At 42.0% G+C, this 14140-nt stretch overlaps 1 pseudogene; it reads right to left on the bottom strand.

Annotated features, from left to right (window-relative positions):
- Positions 1–12010: 12010 nt before the first annotated feature.
- LOC141503063 (alkaline phosphatase, tissue-nonspecific isozyme pseudogene) lies at positions 12011–13827 on the bottom strand (annotated as a pseudogene).
- Between the last annotated feature and the right edge of the window lie 313 nt (positions 13828–14140).

Below are 14140 nucleotides of genomic sequence, written 5' to 3'. Positions count from 1 at the left end.
TCCGCCCTCCGTGGCCCGCGCCCGTGCCCGCTCCAGGGAAGCCTCGGACCAGACCGCGGCGCCGGGTGAGGGACCCACGGCTGTGCGGGGCCGGACCGCAGCTGGACTTAACGCCTGCGTCTGGGGCCGGCCGGGTGGCCTGCAGTCGGGAGGACCCGACTTCAAGTTCAGCCCCAGACACTTAGTAATGGCCTAGCCGGGTGGCCTTGGGCGACTCACTTAACCCCGTTACCTTGTAAAAACCTAAAAAAGAATGCGTAATTGGTAATGGGAAGCCTGGGGACCTGGGTCCCAGCCCCCCCCCCCCCATGCTTGCTACCTGGAGGTCTTTGGGCCTTCAGGAAATTTTTTATTTTCCCAATAACATGCAACGGTAGTTTGCAATAAGAATTTTTTTCGATTAGGTTTTGAGTTTTACATTCTCCTTCCTTTTCTCCCCCCCCCCCTTCCCTGACAGAACGTCACAGGCAAAATATGTATAATTAAGACAGATCCATATTAATGTTATAAAAAAATCAAATCGAAATGGAAAAAAAAAGGGAGCGGCTAGGTGGCACAGTGAATAGAGCAGCGGCCTTGGAGTCAGGAGTACCTGGGTTCAAATGCGACCTCAGACACTTAATAATTGCCTAGCCACGTGGCCTTGGGCAAGCCACTTAAACCCATTGCCTTGAAAAAAAAATCCAAATAAAAAAAGAAATGAAAAAAATTAGAGACAAATTAGCACAATATCCAAGATAACTTTTAAACATTAAAGATAGTAAGTTTTTGTCTGCATGTAAACTCCAGTCCCTTCTCTGAGTACAGATGCTATTTTCCATCATAAGTCTTTTATTATTGTCTTTGATTATTGGGCTGCTGAAATGAATGAGTCCATCAGAGTACATCATCTAATAGTTCTGTTAGGGTATACAGTGTTCTGGTTCTGCTCACTTCACTCAGCATCAGTTCATGTAAGTCTTTCCAGGCTATTCCTAAATCCTGTACCTCATGATTAGAATGTTTGTTCTTATCCTCTCTCTTTGGATCCAAAGATGGGTGGAAGGGAGGAGGAGGAGGAAGATCTCTAGGTAAAAGAAATATCAACACAGGTCTAAATAATAATTGTATAACTATTCCATTTAAGTCATGTCCTATTCTTTGTGTCCCATCATGGAATTTTCTTGACAAAGATACCAGAATGGTTTGCCATTTCCTTCTCTAGTTCATTTTATAGATGAGGAAACTGAGGCAAATAGGGTTAAGTGACTTTCCTGGGGTTACACACCTTGTAAATCTCTTAGAGGCAGATTTGAATTCAGGTCTTTTGAACTCCAGGCCAGGTGCTTAATTCAGCATATTACTCCAATAATCACACCTCATGTTGAGTGTTTTGAAGTTTGCCAAAGTTTTCCTCACACCCACAATGAGGTAAAGGGATGAGGTAATGCAGATTGTAGAGATAATAAATTGACTCAGAGCTTTAGTAATTTGCCCTAGGTCACACAGGATGTCATAGATAATGATAGTTTGGATTTACTTAAGTTAACTCATTTGATCTTAACCCTGTGAGGTAAGTGCTACTATTATCATCATTTGGAGAATGAGGACATTGTGGGATTGACACTGTTAATGTAACCCAGACAGGTTGTGAACCTAGGCTGACTTCAAAGTCCTGCATCCATTGTGCCTCCACAGGGAATTAAACCTGTCACCTCTTTTTCATTCATTCATTTCTGTACTATCAGACTGCCTGTATACTAGGCCTAGACTATTGCAAAATTTCTGCTGATGCAAGCTGGAGGGAAAAAATGCCCCTCGGCAAAATTTAGATCCCTGAATTCAGGGTGGAGTTTGAGTTAATCGGAATTCTTATTGTCTAGCTTTAGGCTTAGAGGTGTGATGAAACCAGTTTATAACATGACTAAACTTTTGGTAGCATCATCTTCCTAGTCTTCCTTTTAATCTGGACAGAATGGGACAGGGTGGGGGGAAAGTAAAGGTAGGTTCTTGAATTTCATCAATATATAGAAAAAAAGGAAGCAAGTGCCCAGGAAAATGACATTGGGTCTTAATGGAATACCACCATGAGATTATATGACCCTATGGGAAGATAAATCCAGATCAAGGGCATCTATTAACTGAAGTTCCACTTGACACCCTGCCTACTGGAGATATCTACCACAGAAGTTCTGACCTGCTTTTAGGACATTCTCAATCTTACAAAACACTTTTGAAGCCTGTCTTTCCTGCTGTGGGAGGGGAGTTTCCCAAAAGAACAGCTCTAGGATCCAATCTAATGAACAGTCAAGCTAGACCAGTTCCTGCTCTCGGTACTCTTTTCTTTCTAATGTTTTCCTCAGAAAACATATCCAGTTCTATGGTATCACTTATCACTTCCTGTACAAGACTCCTAAAGCTGTAAAACCACTCTTAGTTTTGAGTCTAAGAATTTAACATTTCTATTCAAATTCTGTTGACATAAAATAACATTTTCCAGCCAAAATCATGACCTTGTATATTTCCTGAGGGAGAAACATCAGAAAATTATTTTATCAGTGTAAATGAATTTAAAAATAGGCATGGATATCTGCCTTACTCTGGACCCTAAGAGGTACTGGGGACTTTTTGCTTTAGGAGGCAACTGAATCCTGTGGGTATTGCCTCCCTTATTGAAATGGTGAGCTCTGCAACAAGAGGGACCTTCTTAATTTTTTTGTTTGTATCTGACCCTAGCACTTAGCACAGTGATTTATACATATTAAGAGTTAATGATACTATGTTCACTTTTTAAAAAACTTCTTTTATGGTTATCCTTTCTTTCTCATAGCTTTTTCTTCTTAGTTCTAATTCTTCTTTCACAACATAACTAAAATGTAAATATGTTAAATCTGAATGTACATGTATAACTTTTACCAAACTATTTGCTGACATGAGATGGGGGTGGGGTGGTAGAAAAATAGAATTCATAAATTTGCAATGTTGAATGGATGAATATTGAAAAGCTACCATTGCAAGTAATTGGGAAAATAAGATAAAATTTCAATAATTAGTTAATGTTTTTTATTCATTTATGTCTGATGTCCACCTTCTAATTCCATGTCTTTGTACAGGCCATTCCCATACCTAGAATGGACTCCCTCCCTTTACCCTGTCTCCCCCATCCCTGCTAGTTACAACTCCTGACTCCAGTTTAAGGACCATCTCCCCTCTTCCATTTCTTAGTACTCTCTTCCAGATTTTTCCTGTCTCTGAAATTACTGTGTTTACTTGTATATATTTTTATATACTTGTATTTATATATAGTATACCCATCCATACTTCCCTTAAAGATCCTTGAAAGTGGAAACTTTCATTTTTATGTCTTTCAAAAGTACCAAACAATGCCTGGCAAATATCGGGTACTTGACAGATATTTTTTAATTGAATTGAAAGTTATACATTGAATTTGTCATTCTCATCCTCCATCATACCATTCCCAGCCTCACCTCTGAATCAGTTTTTTTCTGATTTCCCAGTTAATTTTTAAAGCTGTACCCACAAAAAGAAGGGTGGTGAGTCTTGGATTAACCCCTGAAACCCTTTTAAATTCAAATCTTAAGATCATGTGTTCTGTCTGGTTGAATTTAGAATGGGCATGGTGCTTGCAACTTGTAATCCCTGATACTATGGGAAGCTGAATTCAACAGTTCTCAGGCCTGACCCAATCAGGTATCCACACTATCTAGCACCCAGGACATAGTGAGAGCCTTGGGGAGGGGTGGGAGAAAGAGGTTGTTACACCAATCTGCCTAATGTGGGATGAACCCCTCCTCTCCTACAGGTCAGAATGCCAATTATTGTCCTTGCTGATCAGCAGTGGCATCTGCTACACTGTTGTTCTACTCTGGATTAAATGGGGAGTCCATTCTCAAATGAATGAAAGAATAAAATAAGATTGTGTCTAGTCAAGAAAACACAACTTAGTGTTAAACCTTGTGCTTCTACCAAAGAGATGCACTTGTTTATGGATATCTTTCCTTGCTCTCCATGCCTTTCTCTTTGCCAAGGCAAATCTCTTTGCAGGCATCTTTAATCCATCCCTCCTTTTTTCTCTAGCAGATTGCCTTTTTCATCCTTCTTTAATCCTTAACCTTTCTTATCTGCTTTTTGATATCTACAAACACCTATATCTCTCATCTTTAAAAAAAAAAACCTAATATACTAGATCCCTTAATCCTTGCTAGCTAACATCCTGTATTTCGTTCCTTTTTTGTCAAACTCCTTGAGAAAGACCTATTTTCTAGATGCCTCTACTTTTTCTTGTTAAAAGAAAATCCTTGTTCAGGCTTCACCTGACCAATTAAAGGCAAAAGCAAGAAATGAGACAAAAATGAGTTTACTAGTATACCAAAGCATCACGTAGTTGAAGTGTGGGTTGCCTCAGGAATTCAAACTGCCCACTGCTTTTATAGATAAGAATAAAACAATTTATCCAGGGCAGCCAGGTGGCATAGGGAATAGGATACCAGCCCTTAAGTCAGATAGACTCATCATCCTAGATTCAAATGTGACCTCAGACTTTTTTAAATTTTGTCACCTTGGGCAAGTCCTTTAACCTCTGTTTGCTTCAGTTTCCTCATCTGTAAAGTGAGCTGAGGAAGGAAATGGCAAAACACTCCAGTATCTTTGCCAAGAAAACCACAAATGGGGTAACACATAGTCAACAGATTGAAATGACTGAAGAAAAATAATAAAATAATTCATGCATAAGGGTAAAATAATCCTCATTGGTAAACCATTCAAGAGGTGGGATTAGTGTCACTTCAGCTCCTCCCTATTACAACATCATCAGGAGTTGGCCCTTAGTCTGCAGGAAATAGGATTAGTCCTAAGAATGAGTCCTAATTAGTCCTATTCCTTCTCCTGAAGGATGATTGAGTACCATACTCTTAAGGTTGAACAAGGTTAAAAAAAAACATGGTGTTCAGATTGTCCCTGTCCCAATGGCTGACTTTGTACAAGCCCTTTTGATGCTAACCATATTTATGGTACCATCATTGGTCATGTCATTCAAACAAACAAGTGGCCAAAGACTAATTATTGGTGTTAGGATAACTTAATCCAGTGGCTAATCAGAATTTACTTCCTCTGCTTGGCTGAGGTCAATCATGGCAGTTAACACATAGGAGTAAGGTATCCAAAGTTGTCTATTCAGGAACCTTGGTATAACTGATTGACAGGAAAAGAAACTACTCAATAGCTCAACTGGTCTCTGTACATCAAAACATCCCTGTAACCTATGAGTCTCATAGTTAAATGGTCAATCTGGAGGTATTCAATGGGAAGAGCCACCCATTTCCTTTACCCCTTTTGTCACAGTTTTCTCTCATGAAGCTAGTGTTAGCTAGAGACCACATGGTGAGCCTCTTCATAAACACAGTAATCAGAACTATGACCAGAAAAACTGTAGTATGTGGGCCTCTGTTCTCAAATCAATATCAGTTTATGCAAAAGTGATATGCAATTTACAGATTAGGATAGAGAGGTCTACAACTAATAGAACTAATCTAACAAGGTTGCAATAGAGTGAAGAAAGAAACCCAATGTAGCTTATAGCTTTGTCAGCATCTGTGATCTTTTTTTTTCTAGTTTTTGCAGGCAATGGGGTTAAGTGGCTTGCCCAAGGCCACACAGCTAGGTAATTATTAAGTGTCTGAGGTCACATTTGAACTCAGGTCCTGACTCTAGGGCCTGTGTTCTATCTACTGTGCCACCTAGCCTACCCAAGCCTCCATGATCTTTTTTTAAAAATTTGATATTTATTTATTCTCATTTTGTACAAATAATGTTTTTTATACATTAATAAAATATTCTTGTTTAAGAGTAAACAAAATAGCCCCTCCCCAAGAAAATATAGACTCACTTGAGTGATAAAGTAAAGGGGAGAGAAAAAAAATTAAAATTAAAAAAATAGTAATAATTGTAGGTATGGCCAGGTGGCTCAGTGGAAGGAGCACCAGTCCTGGAGCCAGGAGCACCCAAGCCCATATCCGGCCCCGTACACCCAACAATCACCCAGCTGTGTGACATGTAAGCCACCACAACCCCACTGCCCTGCATAAACCAAAAAAAGGGAAAAAAAAGATGTAAAATAAAATAAAATAGTAATAATAATAGTAGGGCTGGCTGGGTGGCAGACAGAGCACTGGCCCTTGAGCCAGGAGCACCTGGGTCCGAATCTGGCCCCAGACACCCAATGATCACCCTGCTATGTGGCCCCAGGCAGGCCACTTGGCCCCATTTGTCCCGTACCCCCCCCCAATAATAATACTAATAAAAAATGTGCTTCAGTCTGTGTTCCAACACCACCAACTCTGTCATGGGTGGATCACATTCTTTATGATAAGTCCATCACAAAAGTTACTTCCATATTTTTCCAACGTTGCCATTGCTGATCGCAACTCCCTCCTTTCTTATTTCTCCACTACCATGTACTCTATTTTCTCTCTCCTTTCACTCTGACTCTGCTGTAGGGTAGCTGAGTGGCACAGCAGACAGATCCCTGGCCCTGGGGCCAAGAGGCCCCGAGCCCCCATACCACCCCTTAGGCCCAGCATCCACCTGGCCCTATGGTCCTGGACAGGCAATCCAATCCCAGCCCCTTGCAAGAAGTAAAAAAGAAAATGTGTTATATCTAACCACTCTCCCACCATGGTCCATCCTCTCCTCCATCACTCACATCCCCCCTTCCCCCTGTCCCCCTTCTTTCCTTCTTACTCCAGATCCCTATACCCCATTGAGTATATATGCTATTTCCTCTCCTAACCACCTCTGATGAGAGCTGAGATTCCCTCCTTCCCCCTTGCCTTCCCCCCTTCCATATCATTGCAACAGCTCATTGCAATAAAGAAAAATCTTATCATATGAAATATCTTGGCCTATTCCCCCTCTCCTTTTTCTTTCTCCCATTACATTTCCCTTTTTTTCTATTGATTCCATTTTTATACCATATTTTATCCTCAAATTCAGCTTTCTCCTATGCTTCCTCTATAAAAGCTCCTTGTTCCTGCTCTCTTAATTGAGAAGGTTCATATGAGTATTATCAGTGTCATTTTTCTATGCAGGAATACATGCAGTTCATCATCATTAAGTCCCTCATATTTTCCGCTTCTCCTCCAATCTCTATGCTTCACCTGAGTCCTATATTTGAAGATCAAACTTTCTGTTCAGCTCTGGCCATCGCAACAGGAACATTTGAAATTCCCCTGGTTCATTGAAGTTCCATCTTTTTCCCTGGAAGAGGACATTCATTTTTGCTGGGTAGTTGATTCTTGGCTGCATTCTAAGCACCTTCTGGTATATTATATTCCAAGCCCTACGAGTTTTTAATGTAGTTACTGCTAAGTCCTGTGAGATCCTGATTGCAGCTCCACGGTATTTGAATTGTGTTCTTCTGGCTGCTTGTAATATTTTCTCTTTGACTTGGGAGTTCTGGAACTTGGCTATAATATTCCTGGGGGTTGGTTATTTTGGATCTCTTTTTCCAGAGGAGATAGATGGATTCTCTCAATTTCTATTTTCCCCTCTGCTTCTAGGATATCAGAGCAATTTTCCTGTAGTAATTCTTTGAAAATGATGTCAAGGCTCTTTTCCTGATCATGACTTTCAAGTATTCCAATAATTTTTAAATTATCTTTCCTAAGTCTGTTTTCCATATCAGTTGTTTTTTCAATGAGATGCTTCACATTTTCTTCTAATTTTTCATTCTTTTGGTTTTGAAGTATTGAGTCCTGGTTTCTCATAAATTCATCAATCTCCCTGAGTTCTATGCTTTGTCTGAAGGATTTGTTTTCCTTAGAGAGCTTTTTTATCTCTTTTTCCATCTGGCCAATTCTGCTTTTTAAAACATTCTTCTCACTAAGTTTTTGAACTGTTTTATCCATTTGACCTAAGCTTGTTTTTAGCATACTGTTTTCTTCAGCATTTTTTTTTTTTGGATTTCCTTGACTAAGCTGCTGACTTCATTTTCATGTTTTTCCTGCATCTCTCTCATTTCTTTTCCCCGTTTTTCTTCAAACTCCCTCATTTGATTTTCAAAGTCTTTTTTGAGCTCTGTCATAGCCTGAGCCCAATTTCTGTTTTTCTTGGAGTCTTTAGATGCAGGAGCTTGTGCTTCCTTATCTTCAGACTGAGTGTTTTGATCCTTCTTGGGCTCACAGGCAAAATATTTCTCAATGGTGTTCCTCTTGTTTCTCTGCTTGCTCATTTTTCCCAGCCTTAGCCTGTTTTGGGGTGCTTCCTGAGCTTTTGGGACACTCCCACAAGGGTCTCAGTGTGAGAGGCTCTGTCCTCCCTCCTGTTCTGTGAATGAACATATGCACCCACCTCTGCCATGGGGCTGAGGTGGGGGGGGGGGAGACTGCTGTTCTATGGGGGCCTAGACTGCGATCAGGATCTGAATGTGGTCAGAACCCCAGAGTCCTGTTCCAGACACAGAGGACAGAGCTCTGCAGTCTCTCTCTCTCTTTACTCCCCTCCCTAGGTTCAATGGGCTCATGCCCTGGGGCTCCTGCTTACTGGCTCTGCCTGATTCTGTTTCCTGGATTTGGACTGCTTTGGCCATGCTGCTAGCTCTGTACCCTGAGGGCTGGGCTTCACATGCTCGTTCTGGCAGAGGTCCCCCCTGCTGTTCCCCCAATTTGTGACCGGTGCTCCCGGGGTGTAGGTCACGAAACTCCCCCACTGCTGTGAGCCGGGGCTCCCAGTGCCCTGGGACTGCCTCCAGGGGGCTGAAGTTCTTTCACTCTGGCAGGCCACCCCTCTGGCGGAATGCCCCTCCAACCCCGGGGAGCAGAGCCTTTCTGCTCTTTTCCAGGTTACCTTGAGTAGGAGAACTGTCTCACTGCATCCCTCTGTGGGTTCTGTCTCTTGAAAATTTAGTTAGAGTCCTTAGTTTAGAAATTTTATGAGAGAGCACCTAAGACATGATCCGCTCTTGTAGCCATCTTGGCTCCGTGCCCCCCCCCCCCCATCATCTTAAGGAGTCTAGCAAGTACCTCCTGTGCTGTGTATGGATCCGGGCAGGTTTGTATTTTCCTCAACCTAATGTTTCTAAAGCCTGTTAAGTGATAAGACTTAGTATAATTTAGTAAAATAGACCAAAATCTAATCAGATTGACATTCTGGTAATTGCTAATTTCATGTGATGAAAACAAGTTTGAATCTTATGGATTAACAAAGCTGTAAGAATACAGATTCGGAATTCACTTATCTGGAATTTCAGTTCTTACATAGCACTTACTTTTTCTATCTCTACCCAAACCCTGTATCTGATTTGGATCTCATCAACACTCTGAAAGAAGAATCTTCAAAGGATACATGAGGCTCTGATTTAGAAACATTTGAAGGTTGATACTCATATTTATCCCATCCTTAAATTTCTAATAGTCAAAACTTGCTTTTTCAAAATTATTTTGTTTTTAAAATTCTTCCATAATTATTTTATCCCTCTTTTGGCTTTATGTGTATGTGTGTATGCATGCCTTCATGCTCTCATGTGCATTTGAGAAATAATACAGACAGGCAGATAGAGTGCTCCAGCAGATATCTACACTGAAATCCTTCATCAGTATTATTGCAGCAGCACAGAGCCCAATATTTTCCGCCCTTGATTCCCATGTTCTCTTAACCTCAAATCATGTCTTGCCAGACCCCAATTCTGGATTATTTTCAATCTGCTTCCTTATCTCCTATTTCCAAATTGTTGTATGGAGCTGGAGGAAATCATGAAATCTTGTTGAATAGGCCTACTACAAATTTATGTGATCAAATCTCAACTGACTCCTCACTGCAACCAGGCAGGCATTCTATTCTACCTTCCTCAGTTCACTATCCCACACTCACATAGAGGGTTAGGTGGCACAGTGAATGGAGTACTGACCTTACAGTTGGGAGAACAGGAGTTCGAATCCCAGATGCAGACACTTGATACTTGCTAGCTGTGTGACCTTGGGCGAATCACTTAATCCTGGTTGCTTCACATCCAATTGCCCTGATTCATATTTGACCACTGGACCCAGATGGCTCTGGAGGAGAAAGTGAGACTGGTGTCTTAGCACAGCACTCCTTCACTCAAATCCAATTCCCTTGCTTGTTATGGTAACACTTCCCTGATGTCATGGTCTTCAAGAATGAAGGTCAACTATCATCATTCCATATTCCCTAAAAGCTGTTCCAAATCTTCTCTTTACTCCTCAGGCCTATACTAGAAGATTCTCTTCCCTACCTTCTTAAGCAAAGAATTTGCTTCATATTTCACTGGAAAAAATTGAAATATCACTCAGATATTTTTTCTATTTTTCTCTTCCTTCATTCTTGCCTTTACAAAGATAAAGAGGTTTTTTTCTATGCCAAGGCAAACCTCTTAATCTGTATCTTTGATTGCATCCTTTCCAGCAAATTGCTCTAATGATCATCCTCACTTTTGCCCTAATTTTCAGTTTCTCCCTTTTTACTAACTTACTCCCTACTTCCTATAAAAACACCTAAACCTTTCTTTCTTTTTTAATTGATAATTTATTTTATTTTTCCAAGTTACATTCTATGAAAAATTTTCAACATTCATCTATATGTATATGCGTATTTTTAAGTTACATAATTTCTTTCCACCCTCTCTTCCTAACCCCGCCCCTCAATGGCAAAGTTTGGTGAACATTTGTGTTTAATGTATTTATAGATTAGTCGTTTTCTGTATGAGGAATTAGTATTAAGGGGAAAAAAGAAAACAATGAGATAGGAAAAAAACTAAGAAATTTATGAAAAGTGAATGTAGTCTTCATTCAGATTCTGTAGGGGGTTTTTTGGTTTTTTTTTTCTTCCTCTAGAGGTGGATAGCATTGTCCATAGCAGGTCTCCTAGCATTATCCTAGCTCTCTGAACTGCTGAAAGGAGCTGCATCTGCAAGGTTGATCAACTTACAACAACTTGTTAATGTGTACAATGTTCTCTTGGTTCTGCTCCCTTCACTTGGCATCAGTTCCTGTAATTTGTTCCATGCTTCTCTAGTCTGACCATTCATGTTTTGTTGGAGAACAATAGAACTCCATAACATTCATATACTATAACTTGTTCAGCCAATCCCCAATTGATGGGCATCCCCCTCAGTTTCCATTTCTTTGCTATTATATAAGGAACTGTTGTGAATATTTTGGAACATGTGGGACTTTTCCCATTTTTTTATGATTTCTTCTGGATATAGGCCTAGTATTGATATTGCTGGGTCAAAGGGTATGATCAGTTTTATTGCTCTTTGAGGCATAGTTCCACCACAACCTCTCCAACATTGTTTTCCCTTTTAGTCATCTTAGCCAATCTGATAGATGAGAGGTTGGAATCTCACAAATGTTTCAATTTTTATTTCTCTAATCAGTAATGATTTGGAGCATTTTTTCATTTGATCATATATAGCTTTAATTTTCTCATTTGAAAACTGTCCATATCCTTTGAACATTTATCAATTGGGGGATGACTTGTAACCTTATAAATTTGATGCAATTCTCTATATATTTTAGATATATATTTATATATTTGAGACCTTTAACAGAACCCCAGCTGTGAAAATTGTTTTCCAGCTTTCTGTTTTCCTTCATATTTTGGCCAGCATTGTTTTTATTACTGCAAAGCCTTTTTAATTTTATGTAGTCAAAAACATTCATTTTGCAATTTATAATGTACACTGTTTCTTGCTTGGTCATAAATTCTCCACTTCCCATAGATCTGATAAATAACCTAACAGGATTTTGTTGGAGATTAAAAATGGCAATAACAGTAACAAGGAAGAGAGATGGTTGTCCTAGAAACCCTGCCCCTTCCCAGCTCAGTGTCCCCTGCCCCTCTCTTGCCATGCCGGTCATACTGAGTCTGATGGCTCTTTGTTAAGCTGAGGGTTGGACCCATGATGGAACCAGAGTTGGGGTGAAGGGGAAGGAAGAAAGGGAAGTTTGTCCTACTAGAGAACTGACCCAAGTCATTGCAGGGCCAGAAGTCCCACTTCTCCCCTCCCCTTAGTCTTATCATAGCTTACTTCCTAGGGAGAATCGCAATGAAGACTGGAGGAGCTAGACCTTGTCCTCCCTGCCCCTCTATTCCTGGAGGTGAGACTGCAGCATAAGGGCAAGAAGATCCAGGCTGTGGACCTGAAAGTCTACAGGTAGAGTGAGACTCCTGTTCCAAATGGGGTGAGGAGGAAGAAGGTGACTCCCCAGGACAAGGGTGGTGCAATGTGGTGAGGGAGAAACCATCAGCATCCTCCAGGGCAAACATAGCCACATCTTCACCCCCATGAGTTTCATGGCATAAGGGCACTGCTGACTGGGCTTGGTAGTTGTCATGAGCATAGTCCACAGTGGAAACATTCTTCCTCTCTCCAGCCACCACCTTATAGCCAGGTCCATTTCCGTACAGGATAGAGGTGAAGGGTTTCTTATCTGTATCACTCAACATGGGGACAAGCCCAAAGATGGAGTTTCCTTGGGGGGTGTAGCCACCAAAGGTGAAGACATGGGAGTGGTCTGCTGTAATCACAATCAGGGTGTCCTCCAGGGAGGTCAGGGTACCAGCATGCCTGATGGCCCAGTCCATCTCCACAGCCTCATGCAAAGCTTGTTTGGCCTTTCCCTCATGATGGCCATGGTCAATTCTTCCCCCTTCTACCAGCAGGAAAAAGCCCTCGGGGTTCCTTCTCAGGATCTTGATGGCCACCTCTACTATCTCAGTCAGCAATGGATCTGTCTGATTATTTCTGTTGAGTTCATAGGTCATATCCATTGGTTCAAAGAGTCCCAGGAGGAAGTCCACCTGGTTCAAGTCCAGTTCAAGAAGCTGCTTATGGTTCCAGACATAGTGGGCATTCTTGTTCCAAGGCTTTTTCTCCTTCCAAACATTGGTGAAGATCTGCCTGTCCAGCATTTTCCCTCTTGCCTTCTCATCATCCCCATACTCCATATCAGTTGTGTTCTTAGGAAACATGTATTTCCGACCTCCATCCATGATCACATCAATGTCTGGGATGTTGTGGATGAGTTGGTAGGCTATGTCCTTGCAGCCCTGGTTCAAGGCCTCAGGGGGCATCTCATTATCTGAATACTGATCCCTATCAGTGGAGTGGGCATAGGCAGCACTAGACGTAGTATGGTTCACTCGGGTGGTGATCACAATGCCAACAGATTTCCTAGCATCCTTGGCCCAGCATAAGATGGAGGTGACCTCATTGCCTCTGGTGGTGTTGCACTGTGATCAGATGACAGCAGCATTCACACCAAGCATACCCTCATTGCTCTTCACTCCACAGAGATAGGCAGTGGCTGTCCTAGCACTGTCAGGGACCTGGGCATTGGTGTTGTATGTCTTGGACAGAGCTACGAAAGGAAACTTGTCCATTTCGAGCTGGAAATCCTCTCCGGACATGTGGTGAAGCTGGCCTTTGAGGATCCGGGCAGCGGTCACAGTGGACACCCCCAATCCATCTCCCAGAAACAAGATCACATTCTTGGCTACATTGGTGTTGAGCTTCTGGAGCATCAGAGCATGCCAGAGGGTCTGCTGTGCCTGGTCTCTCCAGTACTGAGGATTCTTCTCCTTCTCTGGTACAAGGGAAGAGAAACAGGCTCCAGCCATCAGACCCAGTAGAAGAAGCAGCATGGTAGGGCCAGTGGATCTGCTCACGCATCTGAGCCTGGAGACTTGAGGTATAACTGGTCAGAAACTCACTGATGTGCCAATCCTGTCCTGGCCGGAGTTGAAGGGCAACCTTGTGCAAGTTGGAGAGTTGAGGCGGCCCGGGCACCGGGAACCGGGAGGAGCTGGGGGCCGGGTTGTCCTGGGTTCTGAGCGGCGGGTTCCCCGGGCTCTGGGCTGCAGGCAAGAGCGGCTGCCCCCAGGCTGCGCTCCCCTGCAGCTTTTAAAGGCAGCTGGCTCGGGCTCAGGGGATGGGGAAAGCCGCCGGGCCCCTCACCACTCTACGATAGAGTATTTTTTGATCTGTTAATTTGGTCCATGGTTTCACACTTTATGTCTAAATTCTGTACCTATTTTTGACCTTATTTTGGTATGGGGAGATGTGGGTCTATGCCTAGTTTTTGCCATACTATTTTCCAGTTTTCCCAACAATTTTGATCAACTA

This window comes from Macrotis lagotis, chromosome X, assembly GCF_037893015.1.
Source record: "Macrotis lagotis isolate mMagLag1 chromosome X, bilby.v1.9.chrom.fasta, whole genome shotgun sequence".
In the NCBI taxonomy this organism is placed as follows: domain Eukaryota; kingdom Metazoa; phylum Chordata; class Mammalia; order Peramelemorphia; family Peramelidae; genus Macrotis; species Macrotis lagotis.
The sequence above is the reverse complement of the archived record's forward strand: the minus strand, read 5'-3'. Positions and strand labels throughout refer to the sequence as shown.